Genomic DNA, 24,735 nt, shown 5'->3' on the forward strand with positions numbered 1-24,735 from the left:
TTAAGTCATACCCTTCTAATACATGACCTACTATATCTTGGTTTGGAGAAATGTTTGTCACATGGTTTAAAAACTACTTTCCAAAACAACTTATAAAAATGAGTCAATAATATAATAGCAGAATAAGTTACCTTTTACTAAACTCTTCCACAATGTTCAATACAGTTGTCACTATTAATTACTGACATAATGTCCTCCATCTTCCCCACAAATATATATTATATGCAGATGACAAAATTCTTCACAATTCAAATAAAGGAAAAACTACAGTTCAAACAGCCCTATAAAGAAATTAATCAACTCCACACGACTCATATCCAATCAGCTGACTATATACTTTTCAAAAACATTCATTATGATATTTACTACTTCTAAAAAGATTTGCAAAAGCAAACCCCTAGTCATTATAGTGCATTGCAATTCACAAATCACATAAATCAGATCTGCAAATAACTAGGATGTACCCTCAATCCATATTTCATACTCAAACAACATACTGAATACATTACTGGTAAAGTCAACACAAAATTACAAGTTCCTTATACAATTTCAAGCAACCTTAACTACACAAGCCACAAATACACCTGTAAAACACTTTCCATTCATCCTAGAGTGCCAACAATGTTCAAACCAGAGTTAACAGTGTATGCAGATTCATTAAGTTCCGAACTAGACTTGGACATCACTGTGTTTATCAACAAAATCAAATGGCAAGAGCCAACCTGTTTCTCTCCACTTTCACACACAAATGATTTATAACAGATATTGTCCAACCCTTAAAAAAATGAGCATTACACTCATTCCTTTACATGTCAAGAATACAAGACAATGGTGCTTTGTCTTTCCAAAGAAACTCTCTTCACCTAAGCTATTGCAGAGAAATTTTTTACACTCATCCATGCCTTCTGGAACCATTTTCAATCTAGCATCCATAAGTTAACAAACTACAGACAGACTGGGGGAAAACTATCGGAATTGTGACTCGTACTTAACACATAACTTCATAAACCTACAAACTCCTAAATTCATTGGCATTTTTTCTGTTATATAAAGATGTTAATATGTTCATTTGCATTACTGAGTAAAATTTACTTAAAAGTAATCTGCTGATGTTTCCATGAACAGTATGTCATTTAATGAGTAAAGTGCCACAATGCATTTTCTTGCTTGCCCTTCCTAATTTATTTTTTGGTCTGTTTCTTATTTAAAAGCATTGTAAACCTTTTAGTAAACCATTGCCGACAAAAATGTATCTTCTCCACTTGTGACATTACAATAAAGTAACATGTGGTTGGGCCATAGACTTTAATGGGGCACCTTTGCAAATTACTGAGTAGTGCACCCATTAAAGACCATGGACGCAATCAGCACTTTTTCTATGTTAATGACATAGAGGTCAAACTTCCCTGTTTTTTTTCTCAGCGATGCCACTCAAGGAAACCACATATTAAGGAGGTGACAAAAATGTTCCGAGAAGGGAGAAGTAAGGCAGTTTATGCATGCTGTGCTGCAAAAGTAAGGTTTGGAATGTCGATAAATCACTTTAGTAAAAATGTTTTTGAAGCAAACAATAAATCAATGCACATTACCCTTAAAACTGGAAAACATGTTTTAACAATGAAAATTAACAGTTATATTTTGGCAGTACTGCACTATGTTTTTGATTTTGGTATTTTCTTATTATAGTTTCATAGGTTCATAGGTTGGTACTGGGCTATCTGCCCGAAGGCATATATTAGCCCAGCCATGTTGTGCGGTATTCACCGCCCCTTTAGTAGTTCCCTAGTCCCTTGTACTAGCAGCTAGTACCCTTGGCCCCTATCTAGTAGTGCTGTTGGTGTGATCCCCGGTGTGAACTTTCTGTTACCCATCCACTCATCAAGGTTTCTCTTGAAGAGTGATAGTGAGGGGCTCTGTCTTATGTAGATCGGGACCCTATTCCATAGTAAGGCAAAGGGAATCTATCCCTCCAGCATGTTCTATTCATTGTTGTGTTGAGGTTTATATCCCTAGAGCATGTAGCTCGAGTAGATTTGGTTTTGCTAAGATGGAGCATGTTCAACAATTCTGAGTTGGACATGGCTCTGTACGTTAGACAGAGATCTCCTCTGTGAAAGCGGTATGCAACAGAGAACAGTCTTAGCTTTTTCAATCGTGCTGCATAGGGCAACTGTTTGAGGCCAGTAATCCTCTTGGTTAGGTACCTTTGTGGTCTCTCCAGCTGCTGGAGATGTCTAGCCAGGTACATTCCAACTGGTGCATTGTACTCAATAATCGGTCTGATGAGGGAAGAGTAGAGGGGCACCATTACATCCTTAGATCTTGATGCGAACCCTTTCGTGATCAGATGGGTCACATAGAAGGATTTTCTAACCACTTTGGCAACATAGTTATCAAAGGAAAGCTGACTATCTACTTGGGTCCCTAGATCCCTTATTTCTTCTTCAGATTTCAGGGGATTACCTCCTATGTTGTAGTTTGCGGGTACTCTGTTTTTTCCAAAGGGGATTACTACGCATTTTTTGCATTTAGCTTGAGACCATGGCTTTGACACCATGCATCAGTCTCATTAAGGCCCTTCTGGAGGATCTCCATGTTGGCCGGAGACTCTATTATAGCACCCAGTTTGCAGTCATCCGCAAACTTAGTCAGCCACAGCCCTTCCGTGCTTGCCTGTACTTCTGAGAAGTATATGCCAAACAGGGGGGGGGCCCAGGACAGAGCCCTGAGGCACACCACTCATTACTGGTCTGGATTCGGACATAGATCCCACTACTCTTACTTTATGGATCTGTCTGAGAGCCAGTTTGCGATCCATCTTGTGACGTAAGGGTTTATGCCCAGGCTGGTGAGCTTATCAATAATACCTGAATGGGGAATGGTGTCAAATGCTTTAGCAAGGTCAAGGTAAGCTGTGTGTACCTCCTTTCCCTTATCTATAGCCTGAGTAACTGTCTCAAAGAAATCCACCAGGTTCAGGAGGCATGATCTGCCCTTGACAAAGCCGAACTGTGCGGGGTCCAGCGACTGGAGGTTCCCAATCTCTCCATTTATGAGTTCTATAATGATTTGCTCCATAGCTTTACAGATCAGACTGGTCAGGCTTATTGGTCGGTAGTTCCTGGGGTCAGTTGTGGCCCCACCCTTGTGTAGTGGGACCACCACTGCTGTGCGCCATTCTATGGGCACATATCCTGTGGAGAGGCTGAGACCGAGACTGAACAGGGTATTAAGATGTGGGGTTAATTCCTTTTGGAGCTTGCATATGACACAGCCTGAGACACCATCTGGTCCCATGGAGGCAGTGTTTTTAGCTTTAGATAGAGCCTTGTTATCCAACGTATCAGTAATAATTGGACTTGCACAATCCCCTAGAATGGTAATAGGCCCTGTAGGTGGTGGGGGGGGGGGAGAAATTTGCACTGAACCTGTCAGCCAAGATGTTGGCAATGTCAGTGGGGTCAGTGTATTTTGTTCCATTTTGTACTAGCTCAGAACAGACCTGAGCATTGCCATTTAGGTTTTTGATGTAACCATAGAAAGCCTTATGGTTATCCTTGGCATCCTTGGCAACTTTCTTTTCAAAATTAGCTTTAACTTGATGAGGGCCCTCAATTTCTTACTAATGCTGATCAGGGATGATTTTTCTACTTGAGATTTGGCCTTTTTTTGTATGTCTCCTTTTATTGCAAAGTTTGCTTATGGCCAGGGTCCACCAGACTGGTTTCTTCTTGCTTGAGGAAGGAGTCTTGGTTTTATTTGAGATAGCACAGTCCATGCAATCCTGAAGATGCATATAGAGTGCCTTGGTGTAGGATTCCACATCCTGGATATTATTATCCTTCTGCAAGGGAATAGTGAAGCTTTCCACTTCGGATGCAAGTAGTTTGAAGTTTGCTTTGGAAAGGTTTTTGACTATGGTTTCTTTGACTGGGGGAGGTGGAGGAGTGAGGATGTCCAGGGTTATCAGTTTGTGGTCGGATCTGACCAAGGAGGGGGTGATAATGGGTGTGGTACAGTGGGCGCCCATATTTGTGATGATTAAATCCAATATGTTGTCCCCTCTAGTGGGGGAACATACTAATTGTTCAAGGGCATTTGTTATAGCATTTATACTGTTACTGTTTGGTATATATTTCTCAGATGTCCAGGCCAAAGTAGATGGCCTCTGGCTCACCAAGATCGCTGATGATTGTAAACTGCTAGCAAGCATTGAGTCCCCCAACAATGAGAACATTTTACGAGAAGGGCTAACATAAATAAATGACTGGTGAGAAAGCCATGGTCTAAAACTAAATGCAAAAAAATTATTATTCCCTTTGGCAAAACAGAATTCCCTAAAAATTACAATACTGACAGCACTCCCCTGAGTTCCAACCCAGTGGTGTGAGACTTAGGAACACAGGTTGATAACAATCTGAACTTCGACCACTAAGTTTCCACAGTGGTAAGGAAAGCCTTCTAAGTAGTGCACCTCATAAGCAAGGGCATAGTATCCAGGTCAAAGGATGTTGTGACTCCACTGTACTCAACCCTCATCAAACCACTAATAGAGTATAATGAGCCATTTGGCATGCACCTCATCAGACACCTGCAGCAGCTGGAGTGACCTCAGAAGTTTCTCACTAAATAAATACAAGGATTCCTAACCATGATCTACATGGACAGACTGAAAGCTCTGTCACTTTACTCTGTAGCTTATAGGCTGCTAAGAGACACTTGTGCCTTGCCTATAGGGCAATGTCTAACCCTGCCTTAATGGAAATGCTGTACATCTGCAAGTCAAATGGTACAAGAGTCACTCGATCTAGGGATCTCAACCTAGCCTGTGACATTAACAGAGTATGCTGGAGAGACAGATATATCTCCCAGGGACTGCTGCTTCTCTAGAATAGACTTCCTGTTCACGTAAAACAGAGCTCCACTCTAACCCTGTAACACTCTAACTAAGCTGGACATTAATCCCTATGTCACCCGATGGGTTGCCAACTGGCTTACTGACAGAACCCACACTATAAAAGTAGCTGACTCCAAATCCATCTCCAGACAAGTGACAAGTGGAGTACCTCAGGGTTCAGTCCTGGGACCACTCTTGTTTGGCATCTACTTCTCTGAAGTACAGGCCAATACTAAGGGACTCTGGCTAACAAAGTTCGCAGATGACTGCAAACTGGGAGCCATTATTGAATCTCCAAATGATGTGGATACTCTACAAAAGGGTCTTACAGAAACAGATGTTTGGTGCCAGAGCCATGGGCTCAAGCTCAATGCCAAGAAATGTATAGTTATCCCCCTTGGGAAAAAACATGTACCCATGAATTACCAAATAGGTGGCTGTACACTAAACACTGAAAGTGTGATAAGAGACTTAGGGACACAGGTGGACAGTGGTCTCACCTTCGATAACCACATTGCCACAACAGTCAGGAAATCCTTCTATGTAGCACACCTCATCACTAAGGGCTTTTCATCCAGAAAAAAGGAGGTCATTGTCCCACCGTACTCATCCCTCATTAGACCCATTATAGAATACAGAGCCCCATTTGGTATGTACCTCTCAAGACACCTGCAACAACTGGAAAGGCCGCAGAAATACCTCACTAAAAGAATCACAGGCCTAAAGCAGATGCCCTATGCTGACTGCCTTAAAAACCTCCAGCTATACTAAGTCGCATATCGTCTACTCAGAGGTGATCTCTGCTTAACATACAAGGCCATGTCAAACCCAGAGCTGTTGGACATGCTACACTTAAAGAAATCGCAATCCCTCAGAGCCACACGCTCCAGGGATCTAAACCATGTCATCATAATAAACAAAACATGCTGGAGGGATAGGTTTCTGACCCAGAGACTCCCCAGACTCTGGAATAGACTGCCAATACATGTCAAGCAGAGAGCCTCTTTGGCCCTCTTCAAAAGGAACCTTGACGATTGGATGGGAGAAAGGAAATTCACCCTGGGGATCACGTCAGTTGCCCTGCTAGACAGGGGTCCAGGAAGTAAATAGTGTGGGAAGAAATAGCCAGGGAATTGTTATAGCTAGGCTTGTATAGGCTCTAAGGCTGATAGCCTAGTACCAACCTATGAACCCTATTCAAACTCAACCTAGATAATTGGATAGGAGACCGGAAAATTTAACCCTGGTGTGGCACCTATGTGCCTCATGGATAGGGGTAGCTGGTGTTGATCATAATCAGACCTGCTCTGTTCATAAATTCATTCTGCGAACTACCCAAAAAGAACAAATAAGGATAGTTGGGATTAACATGGCTAGGCTTGTAAAGGCTCCAGGGCCACTAGCCTAGTATCCTTTTATGAACCTATGACTGAACACTTTGTCGTTGTTTCCTTGCATGATTTTCAGTCATCTTATAATATCTTCTGCCACTCTGACCAGGTTGCAGGTTAAAAGGTTCCAAGGTCTACCCAGTTATCAAAATAATACATAAATAAACAAATGAAACCATCTACCATTGTGGATAGAACTCAAACCTTTCTAAAGCCTGAACAAATAATTCCCAGGTAAACTTGTCCTTGATTGTCAGCATCAAATCTCAAGACCAGTAGTGGGACAATAGATTTCCTTGCCATATCCATTAAACCTAAGACCAACTGGACGCAGTCCTGAAGCTGTGTCTAACTTCAGACTAAAGAAGTTAGACTGATTCTGGTGTACATATAGTGTGTGTGTTTGTGTGTGTGTGTGTGTGTGTGTGTGTGTGTGTATATGTGTATGTATATATATATATATATATATATATATATATATATATATATATATATATACGTATGCACGTGTTCGAAACAGATGATAAATTGCAAAGGCAAAGCACATACAGTAAAGTTCTCATATGAGAAACCTTTAACGAGTACTAGAAATGTATATATTTGCTTAATTGTTTGGTGGACTGGACCATAGCAATCCAATTGCGGGTACAATGATTTTTAAAAATAAAGAAAACGGATGACAAAAATTAAATAATCTTAAAAATATAATCCAATTGCAGCTGCAATGATTTTTAAAATTAAAGAAAACAGATGACAAAAATTAAATAAACAAAAATATCATAAGTTATCAATGTTCATCACTGGGAAAGAGTGAGAAGTATGAATTAAGGGCTTCAATATTCAATTAATATATATTAGTGAATGAATATGTATGGTGATAGTTACTGCTTTTTGAAAATGTCTTAGGTTCCACCTAGGTAACTGATAATGTGACATTTTTTTCTGTAAAGTTGTGTTGGTGCACTGTGACAGGGAAGCAATTAGTTTGATGTTTTGTAGTTACACTAAACTGACTGTGACCTTTATGTTATTTTAAAGACAGAAAATGTAGCTTTATTCGGTCTAGCCACTAGTAAAAAATTCCATAGAAAATGCTTTGATTTTGCAAACTATGTAGTGCAAGGCATCAGAAAATGAGGACCAAGAAGTTGTAGAGGAGTCACACTATCTCTCATGAGTTTTTGTTGTTCATTTTTGGAATAGAGAGATGTGGGCAGTGATTACAATTATCAGTTTCCAAATTGTTGAAAGTTGATGATTGAATGTTAGCTGTAGGGAAGGTGAAGCAGTAGTGTTGTTTTCTGGGACAGAGCACACAAAGTTATATAATCTGTTGAGGCAAGTTTGTTAACTTTCTAACTTTTTTTTGCTGAATTAGTAATTACAACACAGAGTGGTTTATGGGTGCATTTATAGGACTGTTTGCAAACAATTGGCCTGTTATTTATTTTTTGAAAGAGTAATCAGTATTGCAACAGATAAATATGTTGCTTATCAATATATATTAAATATAGCATCTTATCTTTAGTTAGTTTTTATAAACTCCAGCTCCAAATTACTAACAACATTTAGCAACAAATATTTCAGTTGCTACTATACATTCCCCTTCACTGATGCTTTTCCTTGGGTATTTAATTGCTGCTAGCTAGCTGCAGCTACTGACACAATAAAAATGTGTTAATCTATATCCAACATCCAGGGATGTCTCTCAATGTTTCAGGCAGCAGACTCTGAATTTGTACATGAAAAACTGAAATGTAAAGTTGTATGCCACCCCCTCATAAGTTATAGATCTCCTTAATCTGGAATCATGCATATTTACTGATACTGGTGGATTGTAATGACAGATTATCATTGGAATTGTATTGTTGAAATGGGCAGTTTTTGTCATTATTGCTTCATACATTTTTTCATTTCATTGTTTAATGGAAACAATGTTCAAAATTACAAATTTAAAACACACTTTTAGAAGTGGTGCTGTATTATGTAAAGAATTAAGTTAATGCAATCAGGAAGGTGAATCAAAGAACATACGTATGTATACATGGTCTTAAAATGTATGCAAGGGGCCTATGGTTTGAAAACGCACAAAAGTAAACTTAATCCTCTACTGACCAGATGCATTCTTGGAATGTGGGTTTCAATGCCATTTCAAAATGTGAGTTTCAATGGCAGATAAGTTTATTGTTCATGCTAAGTTTCTTTTCATTGTGCAACTGTATTGTCTTTTGGCTATCAATGTTGTCCTATAAAATTTGAAACAATAATTTTAAACTAAATCCAAATATCTGTAATCATTGTAGAAGGAAAGACGAAAACAGTATGCACACTGACAGGTTTGAACAGTGTTTATGGTAACAGGGGAGAAATAGTCAAGTAATGGGAATCTGGAATGGCTGCGGGGGAGGAGGGGGCTGCTGTCAGGGGAAGATGCTGCTGTCATATGGGGGGGGGGGTTGATGGGTGGCCCAGTTCATTACCCTGCCTAGAGCCCCATTTGACCATGAACCGGCTCTGGTGTGTCAATGCGATAGTTACAAGGGACATTTTGTTTGTCGAATGATACTATTAAACATTTCTTGGCAAACAGTTTTAGTCCATAGTTTTTACACCAACTGTTGGTTTGGGAAAGGACCCTTTAGAAGAGCTTATTGTGCTCTGGAGAGTTTATGATGGCACCAAGTTTACAGTCATCTGTAATCTTGGTTAACCATAAACCCTTAGCAGTTGCTTTGACATCTGAGAAATAAATGCCAGAGATGAGTGGCCTAAGGACTGAACCCTGGGATACACTGCTAGTGACAGATCTTTTGGAGGAGTTAAGGCAACCCACCCTAATTCCTTGGATTATATTTGTGAGAAAATTTGCTATCCAATAGGTTATATTAGGAATGACATTTAGCTGGCATATTTTATCTGATTCCTGAGTGCTGAATGATGCTGAATACCTTTGTGGGGTCTAGATATGGAGTGTATACTGGTTTGCCCTTATCTATTCCTTCATCAACCTTCTAAAAGAAGCTAACCAGGTCATGTAAGCAGGATCTTCCCTTAACAAATCCAAACCAGCTTGGGATGAGAGTTTGTAGGTTTCCTAAATCTTTATTTATAATCCAAACCAGCTTGGGATGAGAGTTTGTAGGTTTCCTAAATCTTTATTTATAATCCAAACCAGCTTGGGATGAGAGTTTGTAGGTTACCTAAATCTTTATTTATTTATTGCATAATGATCCTTTCAATAGCCTTACAGATGAGGCTGATCTGACTTACAGGTCTATAATTTCCCATGTCCACTGACATCCTACCTATGTGCAAGGGACTGACAATTTGCTGTTCTCCATTCATCTGGGACAATGCCTGTTTGGAGAATAACATTAAATAACCTCTGCATGATATCTGACTGGTCCTGTTTCAGGCTGGCCAGTAAGTAATGTGGTATGTTATATCCTCTGGGTCTAAGTATCTGATATCATTTACTATTAGCTTTGCACAGTGCTGAGCATTGTTTATAAGGTTTCTAAAATAGTTAAAGAAAACTTTGTGGTTGTTCTTTGCCTGGGTGGCAATGTTACCCTATGTCCGGCTTTGGTTGATTTGATCAGGGTTCAGAGTTTCCTGTTAAGCCTAGCAAGATCTTTTTTTTTTTTTTTCCATCCTGAGAGTTAAATTTTTACATGCAGTGAGTTTTACTATTATTGTAGTGCCTTTTTATATTAGGGTTCCGCTACAGGGGTTTATTTTTGAATTTGTCATTGGCTTTACTTTTGAGGGGGGGCAGATGAATCTATGCAGTTATTCATATGTGCATAGAATTTGTCAGTAAAGGATTCAACATAAGCAATGTAAAAGCAAGAAAGCAATTATCTCTGTATACCAAGGTACTGGAGGATGCTTCTGGTTTCAGTCTTAAAGTGAATGTGACTGATTTGTAGTCGGATTTGAACATGAAGGGAATTACACTTGATAGGGAGCATACTATTGATGAAGTCCAGAAATCACTGGGCATACATGTTAGAGGATGCATACATCTCCCAGTTAATGTAGGATTAGTTGACGTTCCTAGAATAATGGTGTTTTGCTTAATGCATAGGGGCTCAATATTAGTTAGGAAGGAGTTATGAGCCAAGGGAGACATGAAAGGGTTACTATAGTTTGCCACAATATGATAAGGGGTCTATATAATAGTAAGTTGGACAGAGGAGTTCCAGATTGTTATCTTGTATAACTAGTCTGAAGGTGAAGTGTCTTTTTTTTTTTTTTTTACAAATATGGAGACATGGTAGCCTTTAGTGCCTTCATCTGGTGCAGTGGGACTGAATGTGTGATAAGAGCTGAAACTCTGCATCACTGGGGTTCTCTCAAAAGCCCTGAATCAAAGCTATGTAACAATGCATATATGATATCAATGTTTTCCAGGGTAAGGAGTGGCTGTAGTGAGTAGAGTTTTTTGTTAAGGTTCCTAGCACTGAGCATCAATAACATTATGTAATCCAGATTTTGTTTTGTTATATTGGAAGATTTTGAGGACTGACATTGTCTAACAAAGACAATATGGGGGGTAGGCAAAGTTTTAGCCAATATACAAAAGCCTTGGGGAGATAGAGGCATGCTATCCCTGGCAAAGCAGTTAGTACTAAGTACCACCTCCTCCCAGGCTACTATATATTCTCCCAGGCTAATATATATATATATATATATATATATATATATATATATATATATATATATATACTGGACTTCATTTGACTTAAACCAGACACTAAGCCAAATACTGAAGTCAAAATGTTTTTTGTTTATATTGTAGCATCATTCTTGGTGATGGTAAAATGCTGTTCATGGTTCATACCTATCATGGGCACATATTCCAGGAGGTCCATCATGTCAATCTTCATATAGTCCAAGGTGGTACATGTCAAGTCATTTATACTCGTGTGTACTATGTCTGTGTCATGTGTGTACTTGTGGTGCAAGGACATGAGTGCCTACATGATGTGGTGAATCCTTGCTCCTGATTGGCAACTGACTGTGATCCCCTCCTTGTCCAGCCTGGCAAGCTGTGCATCAGTCCATCTCACAATGGAGTCATCTATGACTAGAATATTGGACCATGTGGAGTGTTGTCTTACAGGCTTTTGAACTGAGACACTATAGTCTTTGATGCTACTTTTCAAGGTGGGTGCTGCCTATATTGTATATTTGTGAGGTTGCTGACAGTAGTTGTTTGTTAGGTTACATTTAGGAGGCCTTTATAGATTGTGTTTAAAATCCTCAGCATATGTAGGTCTATGTGTTTGGTCTGATCTATATGTGGTAGGATAAGTGGGGCGCTGTGTGGTACTGACAACCTGTGTGTTATCTGTCATGTCTTTGTGTGAGTCTTTTGTTCTAATAGTAATGAATAACTGCATCTCTCACACATTGTGTCAATTTGTAAGTATGTGATTGTCAGTAAACATGAGACAATTGCTACATTGTCTTGAGATGCCCATTTCAAACAAGCTGGCTAAGGAGATGGTTAGAAAGTGGAAATCCATGGTTCCAGATGCCTACTGGTATGGGTTGAAGAGGGAGGAGTGCCTGTGAGGTTGACACTTCATTACAGGAGGTGATGCTAGTGTTGGTCTCAACACATCTGCATGCAGATAGGAATCAATGATCCTTTGTTCCTTCTCTCACCAGAAGCAAAGAGCAGCACTAATCCGAAGCTGCTTCCTGAGAAGTAGTACTAAGCAGATTTTACTGGGTTAAGTACACTTGTTGTAGTCTTCTCTAGGTAGACACCCTGAAGAGAACCTACAGCAGATGAGTGCAACAAACAGCTAGACTGCATAAAGTCCCTGAAGAGCTTCTCACCAAAACTGCAACCAGACCACTCAGTAAAGGCCTATACACACTGCCTATTCAGAGACCTATGGCTCTTCTGCCATCCTGATTCCTGGCACCTATGCAAATGAACCATTGACCCCCAGACATCTTCCCCTATATTTACTTTATGAAGCTGAGTTAATAGCTGTACCATATTCATCAAGGAAGACCAGCATCTTGAATTCTTGGGCAGCTTACTGCTATACCAGTTAAGGGTCCATGAAATGTTTACATTAAGTATTGAACTTCCATAGTAAAGCAAACACACCAATGGAATAAAGCACTGCCGAAAGGTTCATAAAAAAGGAAAGATTTACTGAACAGTTAGTGCTTTCACAACTGCTCCATCAGACCATAAAACCAAATAAAAATCACACTCGTGTGTGTGTGTGTGTGTGTGTGTGTGTGTGTGTGTGTGTGTGTGTGTGTGTGTGTGTGTGTGTGTGCGTGTGTGCGTGTGTGTGTGCGTGTATATATATATATATATATATATATATATATATATATATATATAAGGACTTCAGTTAACAAAAAACAATCATTACATAGCAGCAGTCATTTCCTTAAAGCAGCAAATGCAGAAGCAACAGTTGAAATATGAATATAAATGTTATATAATAATATGAACATACAGAAGCTATACACAATATATATGTAATAAAAATACAGTGGGTATAAAAAGTGTACACACCCCTTTTAAAATGCCAGGCTTTTGTGATATAAAAAAATGAGACCACAATAAATCATTTCAAAACTTTTCCCACCTTTAATGTCACCTATAATCTGTACAATTCAATTGAAAAACAAATCTTTTAAGGGAAAAAATATAAAAAATAAAAAACATGCAATAAGTTAGTTGCATATGTGTGTACACCCCTAAACTAATACTGTGTTGAAGCACCTTTTGATTTAATTACAGCATTCAGTCTTCTTGGGTAGGAGTTTATCAGCATGGCACATCTTGACTTGGCAATATTTGCCCATGCTTCCTTGCAAAAGCTCCCCAAATTTGTCAGATTGCGAGGGCATCTCTTGTGCACAGCCCTCTTCAGGTCACCCCACAGATTTTCTATTGGATTAAGGTCTGGGCTCTGGCTGGTCCATTCCAAAACTTTAATTTTCTTCTGGTGAAGCCATTCATTTGTTGATTTGGATTTATGCTTGGGGTCATTGTCATGTTAAAAGGTGAAATTCATCTTCATCTTTCTAACAGACGCCTGAAGGTTTGGGGCCAAAAGTGACTGGTATATGGAACTGTTTATAATTCCCTCCACCTTGATTAAAGCTCTAGTTCCAGATGAAGAAAAGCAACCCCAAAGCATGATACTGCCATCACCATGCTTCACCATGGGGATGGTGTTCATTTAGTGATGCGAAGTGTTGTTTTTGCGCTAAACATACCTTTTGGAATTGTGGACAAAAAGTTAAACCTTGGTCTCATCAGACCATAACACATTTTCCCACATGCTTTTGGGAGACCTGATGAATTGTTTTGCAAATTTTAGCTGGGCCTGGATGTTTTTCTGTGTAAAAAAAGGCTTTCATCTTGCAACCCTACCCCCATAAGCCAGACATATAGAGTATACTGGAGATTGTTGTCACATGTAGTACACGACCAGTACTTGCCAGAAATTCTTGCAGCTCTTTCAGTGTTGCTGTAGATCTCTTGGTAGCCTCCCTGACCAGTTTTTGTCTTTTCTTTTCATCAATTTTGGAGGGACGTCCAGTTCTTTGCAACATCACTGTGGTCCCATATTTTCTCCACTTTTTGATGACTGTCTTCATTGTGTTCCATGGTATATCCAATGCTGTGGAAATTTTTTTGTACCCTTCTTCTGACTGATACCTTTCAACAATGAGATCCCTTTGATGCTTTGTAAGTTCTCTGTGAACCATGGCTTTTGCTGTAGCAGACAATTGAGTAAATGTCAGGAAAATCCAACTAGTACAGTTAAACTTTATTTGGGGTTAATCAGAGTCTCTTTAATTGATGGCAGGTGTGTGCCCAAGAAGACTGAATGCTGTCATTAAATCAAAAGGTGCTTCAACAAAGTATAAGTTTAAGGTTCTGCACACTTATGCAAGCAGCTTTTTGTATGTTTTCTATTTTTTTATATTTTGTGCCCTAACAGATTTGTTTATTGGTTTTTCAATTGAATTGTACATGCTATAGATCACTTTAAAGGTGGGAAAAGTTTTGAAATGATTAAATTTTGGTCTCATTTTTTTATATCACAAAAAATGCATTTTAACAGGGTGTGTACACTTTTTATATCCACTGTACATAAAAAATATATATAGAAACTATATATGAAAAATGAGTATAAAAATACATATGAAAAATATAAATATGTACACACAAAAAATTCCAACTTGTAAAAGTATAAAAATATAAAATATATATCCTCAATTAAGTCCTAAGTCCTCGTCCCTTCAAAATGGGTCTAAGTGGTACCTTTTCATTAAGTCCACTGCCCTGATCAGCTCTTATTCTGATCAATCATCTAACCTCCCTAGTTTCAGTAAGATTCCTTACATCACCACCTCGAGTGCTGGGCTGTATTTTATCAATAACCATAAAACTAAATATATAGTCTGGATTGATACTCACAGCATGTTTGGAAAGGGTATTATTTACAGAGGCATAGCGTATACTATACAGATGTTTCCTAGTCCAATCTTTTCAGGATTCTGTCAGTTTTGCCAACATAGAATACTTGGCATAGTGTACAGTAAGCAAGATAAACCACATGTGCTGTTGAGCACATAGCTCCTACCTTGAAATAGAACCTCCATCCATTATTAGGATGTTCAAAACTCCCAATACTGTCTACATAAGTACAGTAATTGCATGTGCCACAAGGTAAAGTTATGCCTCCTCCCTCACGTGTCCAGCTTATGGCTATCTGAGTAGCACAAGAGCCTTTTTAAGTTCTTCTTGTTTTTATATACAAAATGAGGAGCACCTCCCACTATTTTTCTGATGTCTGGGTTGGTAGTTAATATACCCCAATGTTCATAAGTTCATAGGTTCATACTAGGCTATCTGCCCTGGGGCATTTATAAGCCTAGCCCGAGTGTGTTTGGCTTTTGCCACCCTTAGATTTGAGTTTGCTGTGCCCTTTTTTAAGGTTAGTTTACTGTGCCTCTGTCTAGTAGTGACATAGAAGTAATCCCCGAGGTAAACCTACGATCTCCCATCCACTCATCAAGATTCCTCTTGAAGAGAGTCAGTGAGGTGCTCTGCCTAACATGGACCGGGATTCTATTCCAAAGTGAAAGGAGCCTTTGGGTTATGAATCTGTCCCTCCAGCAAGTTCTATTTATTTTTGTGCTGAGGTTCAAGTCTCTCGAGTGCGTGGTTCTAAGGGATTTAGATTTTCTGAGGTGGAGCATGTCCATTAATTCTGGGTTGGACATAGCTTTGTATGTCAGGCATAGATCGCCTCGAAGTAGGCAGTATGCGACTGAGTAAAGCTGGAGTTTTTTAACCTGGCAGCATATGGCATCTGTTTGAGTCCCTTGATCCTCTTTGTGAGGTACTTTTGGGGTCTTTCTAGCTGCTGCAGGTGTCAGGTAAGGTACATCCCAAAAGGAGCATTGTATTCTATGATGGGCCTGATGAGGGATGAATAAAGGGGCACTATTACCTCCCTTGATCTAGATGTGAATCCTTTCGTGATAAGTTGGGCTATGTAAAAGGTCTTTCTAACCACTTTGGCAATGTGGTTATCAAAGGAGAGATTGCCATCAACTTGGGTTCCCATATCCCTAATTACTTCTTCTGTATTTAATGGGTTTCCACCCATGTGGTAATTGGTGGGGTATGACTATACACTTCTTGGCATTTAGCTTTAGACCATGGCTTTGGCACCAGTTATCCGTCTCCGTGAGACCTTTTTGAAGGATGTTCATGTCAGCTGGAGAGTCAATTATGGCGCCCAGTTTGCAGTCATCTGCGAACTTGGTCAGCCATAGTCCTCCCGTGCTGGCCTGTACCTCAGAAAAGTATATGCCGAATAAGAGAGGTCCCACGACTGAGCCTTGTGGGACACCACTTGTAACTGGTTTCAGATCTGACATGACTCAGGCAATTCTGACTCTGTGTGTTCTGTCTTTGAGCCAGTTAGCAACCCATCTTGTGACATAGGGGTTTATGTTTAAGCTGGATAGCTTATCTATGATGCCCGAGTAAGGTATTGTGTCAAATGCCTTTGCGAGGTCCAGACAGGCTGTGTGGACTACCTTCCCTTCATCTATGGCCTTGGTGACTGTTTCGAAGAAGTTGACCAGGTTCAAGAGGCAGGATCTGCCCTTGACAAAGCTGAACTGAGTAGGATCCAGTGTCTGTAGGTCCCCAATGTCTTTGTTTATGAGTTCCATGATGATCCTCTCCATGGCCTTACAGATAAGGCTAGTCAGGCTTATGGGGCGATAGTTACCAGGGTCCGTTGAGGCACCACCTTTGTGGAGCAGGACCACTGTTGCTGTACGCCATTCTTTAGGTACATATCCCGTAGTGAGGCTGAGATTGTACAGCAGTTTTACGTGAGGATTTAGTTCTTCTTGGAGCTCATGTAGGATGCAACCCGGGACACAGTCTGGTCCCATTGAAGCAGTGTTTTTTGCCTTGGAGAGGGCGGCCTTCACCTGAGCATCTGAGATGTTAGGGAAGCTGCACTCTACTGGGTTAGATATTTGCTCTTTAGGGGGGAAGGGGGGAGAATTTTGCACTGAACCTGTCTGCCAGGATGCTGGCAATGTCTGTGGGTTCAGTGTATTTTTTGTCATTTATAATCAACTCTGAGCATATCTGGGAGTTGCATCCCAGGTTCCTAACATAGCTAAAGAAAGCCTTGTGATTGTCTTTAGTGTCCTGTGCAATTTTTCTCTCGAAGCTGGCCTTGGAGGATTTTATGAGGGATCGTAATTTTTTGCTAGTACTGATCAGAGATGCCTTCCCTTTTAGGGATTTTGCTCTATCATGTAGTAGCTTCCTCCTTCTGTTGTACAACTTATTTATGGCTGGGGTCCACCAGACTGGATGCCTGCCTTTGGTCACTTGGGTTTTGGTTTTGTTTGGGATAGCATGATCCATGCATTCCTGGAGGTGTCCATAGAATGTGTTTATATAGGATTCTGTGGTTTGGGCCGTAGTTTCCACTGGCCCTGGGGCCTTAAAAGATTCTACCTCAGATTTGAGAAGTGTGAAGTTTGCTTTTGAGAAGTTTTTCACTGTGGTTTTCTGGGCTGGGGGTGGGGTCGGGTTGTGGATATCCAGTGAAATTAATTTATGGTTTGATCTTACCAATGAGGGGAATACTTCTAGTGTGGAGCATAGGGTCCCCATGTTGGTGATGATCAGGTCAAGTATGTTTTCCCCTCTTGTGGGCGTTTTGACTAGTTGTTCCATAGCATTTGAGTTTATAAATTCCAGGAACCTTTGGGCTAGGGAGTTGGGGCCTGAGTAATGCTCCCAGTCAATGTTTGGGTAGTTGAAGTCACCCGGTATAATGGTGTTTGGAGAGATCTTCATGTTCTCCAATGTTTTCAGGAAAGCCGAGTGGGATTCCTGATTTTGAGATAGTGGTCTGTAGCATGCTATAAACTGAAAGGCAGTTTTGCCCACTGTTAGTTGCACATGGATGGTTTCTAATGCTTCGTGCAATGCCACTAACCTGGAGGTGTGGGTATCCTTGATAAATATGGATACTCCCCCTCCTTTTGTGGTTTGGTCCGAGTTTTGGGGCCAAAAAGCATGGTATGAGGTATAACCTGGTAGTGCTGGGGTGCTCTCTGGAGCCTTGAACCAGGTTTCTGTCACTGCACAGATATCGATGTTCTCCGTACTGAGGAGAGATTCGAGTGCATGCATTTTGAGGTTTAGACTTCTGGCGTTTAGCAGCATTACCCTTAGTTTCTTGTTCTTTGTGTTTTCTAAGGAGGTGGGTTTGTCTTTTGAGCCTTGCCTAAAAAAGGCACTATGGGGGTGGCAAGAGCATTTGCCAGTATCCGAAAGCCCAAGGGTGACAGGTGCAAGCCGTCCCTTGCGAAGCAACGTGGCTTGTCAAGCATGTCATCCCAGGCTAACAGGCACTGGATCCCCTTTGAATGACACCAAAATTTTAGCCAATTGTTAAAATCGATCATTTTGTCTTTATACTGCGGCATCATTCTAGGTGAGGGTAAGATGCTGCTCAAGGTCAGGGTCATACCGGCCTGGGCTACATGATCGGAGAGCTCCTTCATGTCTCTTTTTCATGTAGTCGAGGGAGGTACATCTCAGGTCATTCACACCAGCATGTACTATGACCGAGTCATATTTGTACTTGCTTTGGAGTGACCTGAATGCTTGCGTTATGTGGCGGATCCTAGTGCCCGACAGGCAGCTCAGTGTGATCTTCTCTTTGTTCAGCCTGGTGAGCGGGACGTCATTGTGTCTGACTATAGAATCACCTATTACAAGTGTGTCAGGTGTGTTGTTCTGCCTTAAGGGCTGTGACTGTTTGGCACACTGACTTTGTAAGTTATGTGTTGCACGTGTTTTGTTGTGGGGTAGCGTTTGTTTGGATGTCTGCTTTGGAGGTCTCTGCTGTTTAGGTAGATTTTTAATTAGAGCCTCCGAGTATGTTTATGTGTGTTTGTCTGTTTGGATTGCTGTTGTGGTAGGACTATGTGAGACTGGATTAGTGTTGTGTGATGTTACCTTCTCCTCCTGACTGGTTACACCAGTTTTGAGGTGAGAGAGCTCGGCCTCCAGTTTGGCTATATGGTTGCATCTCTCACATATGTTTGAACCTGTTTGGAGGAGGAGAGGGTTGTCCGTGTACATGAGACAGTTGTAACATTGCCTCAAGATTCCCAGATTCACCAGTTGGACTGGTTTCTTAATAACATCTGTTATCATCCTAGTATCTGTAGTATAAGATAAAGGAACATAAACATTAGTACAACTGTCAGATTTTAAACACTCTCTACCAAAATTTATCGGTTGCTCTGTGTAGTATGGTTTTACTGCATCAATCCTCAGGGGAGGAATAGTACATAATATATCATAAACTTCCCTTTCCTTATAACCTCTGTCAGATAATCTACATTTCAAACTGGAGAGCTCAGATCTAAAACCAGTGTCTGATGCATTCAATCTTGATGCCCTCATCCGTTGTCCTCTCACTATATTTTTGAACACATGGGGTGGGTGTATACTGTGTCGATGTGGTAGAGAGTTCCTGTAGCAAGGTTTCCTAAAGATACCTGCGCATAAACAGCCATCAGACTACCTACTCAACAGCACATCTAAAAACTCAGTCTGTGTATTGGAATATACCAAAGAAAACTTCAAAAAAGAGGTAGACAGATTCAGACACTGGTGAAATTCAACCAACCCATCTACTTCACCTGTCCAAATGAAGAACAAATTGTTGACAAACCTAAGGTAGAAAGGGAATTATCACTGAAAAGTGGGTGTAGAAAACATATATACTTCTTCCCACTTTGCCATAACCATGTTGGCATAGCTGTTAATAATAGATGTGCCCATAGCTACACCATCTCTTTGTTTGTAGTATATGCCATCAAACACAAAAACATTGTTCTCAAGGATGGTCCTTATACAGAAACCTATCAGCTCAAGTGCTGATTGATCATATGTACTGTACTTGGACAAATATTTGCCAATGTATGTCATACCAATCTGGTTTGGAATCATTGTAAATAGTGACTGTACATCCATCGTCACTAAAAGATATTCTAAATTCAAGGGTTGCATTTTGATGAAATCAATGATGTTCCTGAGAAATTGCTTGGAGTCCCTTAGAACTACCTCATTTTTGTCTAGGACAGGACGTAAATGCTTCTCCACAAATACTGAGAAAGACTTGGTGCTCCAACTATGACCAGCCACTATAAGTCTCAATGGTGGTTTTGTTCTGATGAATTTTGGGGAGGCCTTGTATAACAGGGAATAAGGGCTCATTCACCAAAAATTAATTATACAAATCAAAATTAATCAATTTATTATGTAAACAATTATTTAAAATGTCTCATATCAACATTCAAATGTTTAATATCTCCTTTGCTAATGACCATATAGTGATCAATGTCACTTAAAAACTTCTTCATAGAGTTAAAATAATCTATTCTGTCCGTGATGACTATAGAGCCACCTTTATCAGCTGGCCTAATGGCTATACTTGTGTCATCCCACAGTGTATTTGGAGCCAATCTCTTCTTAAGTGTAAGATTGTTATTATAACTGTGCTTATTGCCATTATAGGCTTGATGTAAGTCATTCTCTATCAGTTTAGCAAATGATTCTAGTAGGTGGTGTGGATTGGGCATAAATAAACTAGTTTTTTAAAAACACATGAACCTATGTTGTTCACCTCACCACCACCACCACATTGTATCTTAAGAGAGACATTCCTTGCAAACATCTTAATGTCCAAAACAGTATCAGTCACATCACCATGCTGTGTGGGAATAAAAGAGAGACCCTTCCCCAATACACTGAACTCATCAGGCATTACAGATCTCTGGAACAGGTTCCACACAATTAAGTTTTGACCTGTCTCCACATTTTATTCAAAGATTGATTGGTGCTCTGTTCCAGGGGTAATTTCTTCTTTGTCCTTCTCTTGCTCTGTGAGTGATTCCTGTTCAACCACTGTTCCTTGCCAATGGGTAAAGGGAAGGAAATGTTACTATTATTAAACACAACATCCTTGCCAATTCTGTTATTCAAACCGGAAGGAACTTTCCTTCTGACATCATTACCCAATGGTAAAGCTATTGTACTCTGTACACCTTTCACCCCACTAACACCAGCAGTGTCATTGACCATTAACTCATTACCAGCCAGAGTGTTCTTAAGTGCTGTATCAGAGTCATTATTACAAGCAACAATATGTGAGCTGGCAATAACAGGTGCAACCATTTAACCTGTTCTAGTCATGGATTGTGATGTTTCCATATGCTCACAGGGTTATGTGATGGAATTAGATGGAGCCTGGGAGCTACTGCGATAAGAAGTACTGTTTTTAGGCCATGTAAATGCATTTCCTAACTTAAATTCCCTTATGTCTCTCTCATTTTTAAGGCATTTCTGCTGGAGTAAGTTTCTCTCAAAAAGCAGTGCAGTATCTACAAGTTTATCAATGGAGAAATCAACCATGCTGCTGGGAAAGTGGTCGTATAACTTAACTTGTTGTTCATTTATTCTATTTATCAGAGCCTCTTCCTCCAGTTGAAAAAATCAATCAAAAGTCTCAAATAATTATAACTCGCCGCCAGGTTGAGTTTTTGCCATCTGGTGAGTAATTCCCAATATTGTTCGCAGGTTGGCATTTTAAAGACCCTCAGCCCTCTCTGAATGATTTTCCTCTGTAGGCAGACCTAAAAGTGCTGTCATTGAGTTTGTAAATGCTTTAATTTCAAGATATTGTATTCTACATCATCAATTGCTTTCATAAATGCTTCCACATCCAAGCTTGCTCCACCTTCAACTTCCGGATTAGGAGTTTCACTGGGTAACATTAGCAAATAGTCTTTCCTCACTAAGCATTGCACCTGTCGATTGTTACAATCACAAAATTCTTTTACAGCACTCTGCAGATTATAATTAAGCTCCAAATCACTTCCAAACCCATCAGCCATGCTCTCAGCCGATGTAATATAGAGAACATCACAAATGCAATAGAATACTGTAGCCAAAATTAATAAATTGTTGGTAAACCAAATAAATAGTAAAGCAAACACACCAATGGAATAAAGCACTGCCCAAAGGTTCATAAAAAAGGAAAGATTTAATGAACGGTTAGCGCTTTCGCAACTGCTTCATCAGACCATAAAACCAGATAAAAATCACATTCATATATTAACATTACATAGCATCAGCCATTTCCTTAAAGCAGCAAATGCAGAAGCAGAACTTGAGATAGGAATATAATTGTTATATAATAATATACACATATAGAAACTATACACAATATATATTTATTTTTTAATATTTATTAATCTTGGCAATGGTATTCTGTTTTATTTGTACTGAACTTCTATATTCACCTATATGGGGGGGGTCATGATTACATCTTAGCAAATGTCATGTAAAAGCTTGATGAATGCTGTCTAGTTTTTGACTTCAAATCCTTCAACCAATGGACTGCAACGGTACTATGAATTACATGTAGAGGGACCTTTTCAATTTCATTATCCAATATATATATACATGTTTGTGTTTGTGTATGTATATCTTTATATTTTTCCCCTGCATTTTACCAAATCTGCATTTGTTAGACAAATGAAAAAAGTAGGGGTGTGATTTAATGTCGATGGTACACATGGCCGAAAAGAGGGTATGTCGATGGTATAGACAGGTATGTGGGATTGAGGGGGTTAACAGCATGTGTGTGTGTGTGTGTGTGTGTGTGTGTGTGTGTGTGTGTGTGTGTGTGTGTGTGTGTGTGTGTGTGTGTGTGTGTGTGTGTGTGTGTGTGTGTGTGTGTGTGTGTGTGTGTGTGTGTGTGTGTGTGTGTGTGTGTGTGTGTGTTAGGGTTGGGGATGAGTGAAGGTTGGGTGTTGTGTGTTTCTATGCAAGTTTGTGCATTTTACGGTAAAGGTAAGGGTTAGGATAGGGGATAGATGCAATATTGTTTGTGAATGTTTGTGTGTCTAAGTCTGTGTTGTGTAGTGGCTGTCCCCAGTGCACCATCTTAGTAATGGGTGCTAACCCTAATCCTAATGCTTCCCCTTCTCCCATACCTAACCCTACACCATTAAAACATTCCCATAACACTGATACCATTCGGATAAATTTAACGCTAATGTTATGGTGGGTGTTCTGTGTCCTTTTGTCTTGATTAGTGGTACTGTTAGGGAAAGGGGTGGTACTAACATAATGCACAGGGTTAGGGTTAGCACACATGAGTAAGATGGTGCAGAGATCTATGTCCCGTAGTACCAGTTTACTAACCTGAACACATAACTAACATCAGTGCAGATATGTGTATTCAAAAATAATTTGCATGTTAAATAGAAATGTGCAAATGAGTATTTTGTTTGCAGTACTAAAGTACAAAGATCTGATACTGTGATGTTTTAGTATGCATCCAAGATACTGGGGCAAAGGTGCAAGTCAGACTGTTGGCAAGAAATGCACAGAAAAGAAGAAAATGTTTCATTTAAACCATATAGAAGTGCAAATGGCAATATTTAGTTTGAAATTCTTTAAAAAATTTAGGCTGAAATGTAGAGACAAAAAAGTATATTCTGTTAACATATACAGGGCAAAAATTACATCTACTAGGTCAAATATGCTGGCACAAATATAAGAATAAGAAACACAGCATCCTGCTTCAAACCACTGCACATAAAAAGGAAAGTCTGCCAATATTTTAAACACTTTTATTAAATTATCACTTAAGATACCTACACATACATTTATAGAAAAGAAAACAAATTAACACTTTTCCATTGAAATATAATATAGATCACATATACTTTTGTTACTGCTATCAGTCCCAACAGTACAAAAATTTGCTGAATTCCTGCCTTCCCTTAAACCTCACTCCTCCTCCTGGACATTATTATGAACGTATTGTTCCCACAATTTCCATTTACTTCTATGTAATTTGCTCCTTCTCTTTTCTAAAGATCCCTCTTCACTTTTTTTATCTCTTTTATAATATTCAATTCCTCAAGTACACTTGATGTAGACTTTGATTTTCATTTTATAGCAATTGCTTTTATGGCAGCCAAAAGAATTAAACTTAATAAGGCTTACTGTGTTTAGATAATTCAAATCCTGTATCCCATCTCAAAAGAATCATCCCTTACTTACAGCCATTTGATCACCCAATATTTCTGATAGACTGCTCTAAGAGAATTTGTGAAATCTGCCAACTCATTACATTCCCAAAAAATATGTTCCCAGTTATCTTTTTCTTCTCTGATACACCTCCAACATTTGCTATCTAACTGAGGAAAATTTCTTTGAAGTCTGCTTGGGGTATAGAAATATCTATACAAACACTTCCAAGCAAAGATCCTAAACCTTCTGGACTTGGTTGCATACTTGAGAGCCATATATACATCTTTCCATTATTTTTTTGTAAATTGCTTTTCCAGTCTCTCTTCCCAATCTTTTCTAGCCTCCTCTGATTGATTCTTATAATTATCATGCAATATTTTATACGCCCTATGAATTATCCCATTTTTTAGCAGCTGCTTCTGTTGTAGATTCAACTGAAAACTCTACCAGTGCAGCTCTTTCACTTAAAATCCCCCTATTTATTTATCTTATTCTCTTATTTATCTTTGCCTGTACCCTAAGATCAAGCCCTAGTAAGGCGGTCGGTCTGCAGCCTGCAATCCAAATGTCTTCTTGGTCTCATCCCACAAGATGGGTTATTTGATTTGTAAGGAACTCAAATTAAAAAACAAATTCACAATGTGAAAGCAAAGACTGCAGTAACAGCAACAGTCAGAGAATCTCATATACCTACAGATACTGTAGATAGCCACAGCAATGATATTCTGCATGACAGTGGTGATTTATTTGCAGATGTAGGAAATTTGCCAATAAAA

The 24,735-nt window shown here is 39.5% G+C and overlaps 1 long non-coding RNA gene across 1 annotated transcript; it reads left to right on the forward strand.

The window, feature by feature from the left end:
• The first annotated feature begins 4,012 nt into the window (after positions 1–4,012).
• LOC122798888 lies at positions 4,013–17,589 on the forward strand. The gene is made up of 3 exons (XR_006364329.1): positions 4,013–4,100; positions 5,997–5,999; positions 17,577–17,589. It is a non-coding gene; the product is annotated as an uncharacterized LOC122798888 (long non-coding RNA).
• The last annotated feature ends 7,146 nt before the right edge of the window (positions 17,590–24,735 follow it).

This window comes from Protopterus annectens, chromosome 3.part1 (assembly GCF_019279795.1).
Source record: "Protopterus annectens isolate FY-2018-M chromosome 3.part1, PAN1.0, whole genome shotgun sequence".
Taxonomy (NCBI): Eukaryota; Metazoa; Chordata; order Ceratodontiformes; family Protopteridae; genus Protopterus; species Protopterus annectens.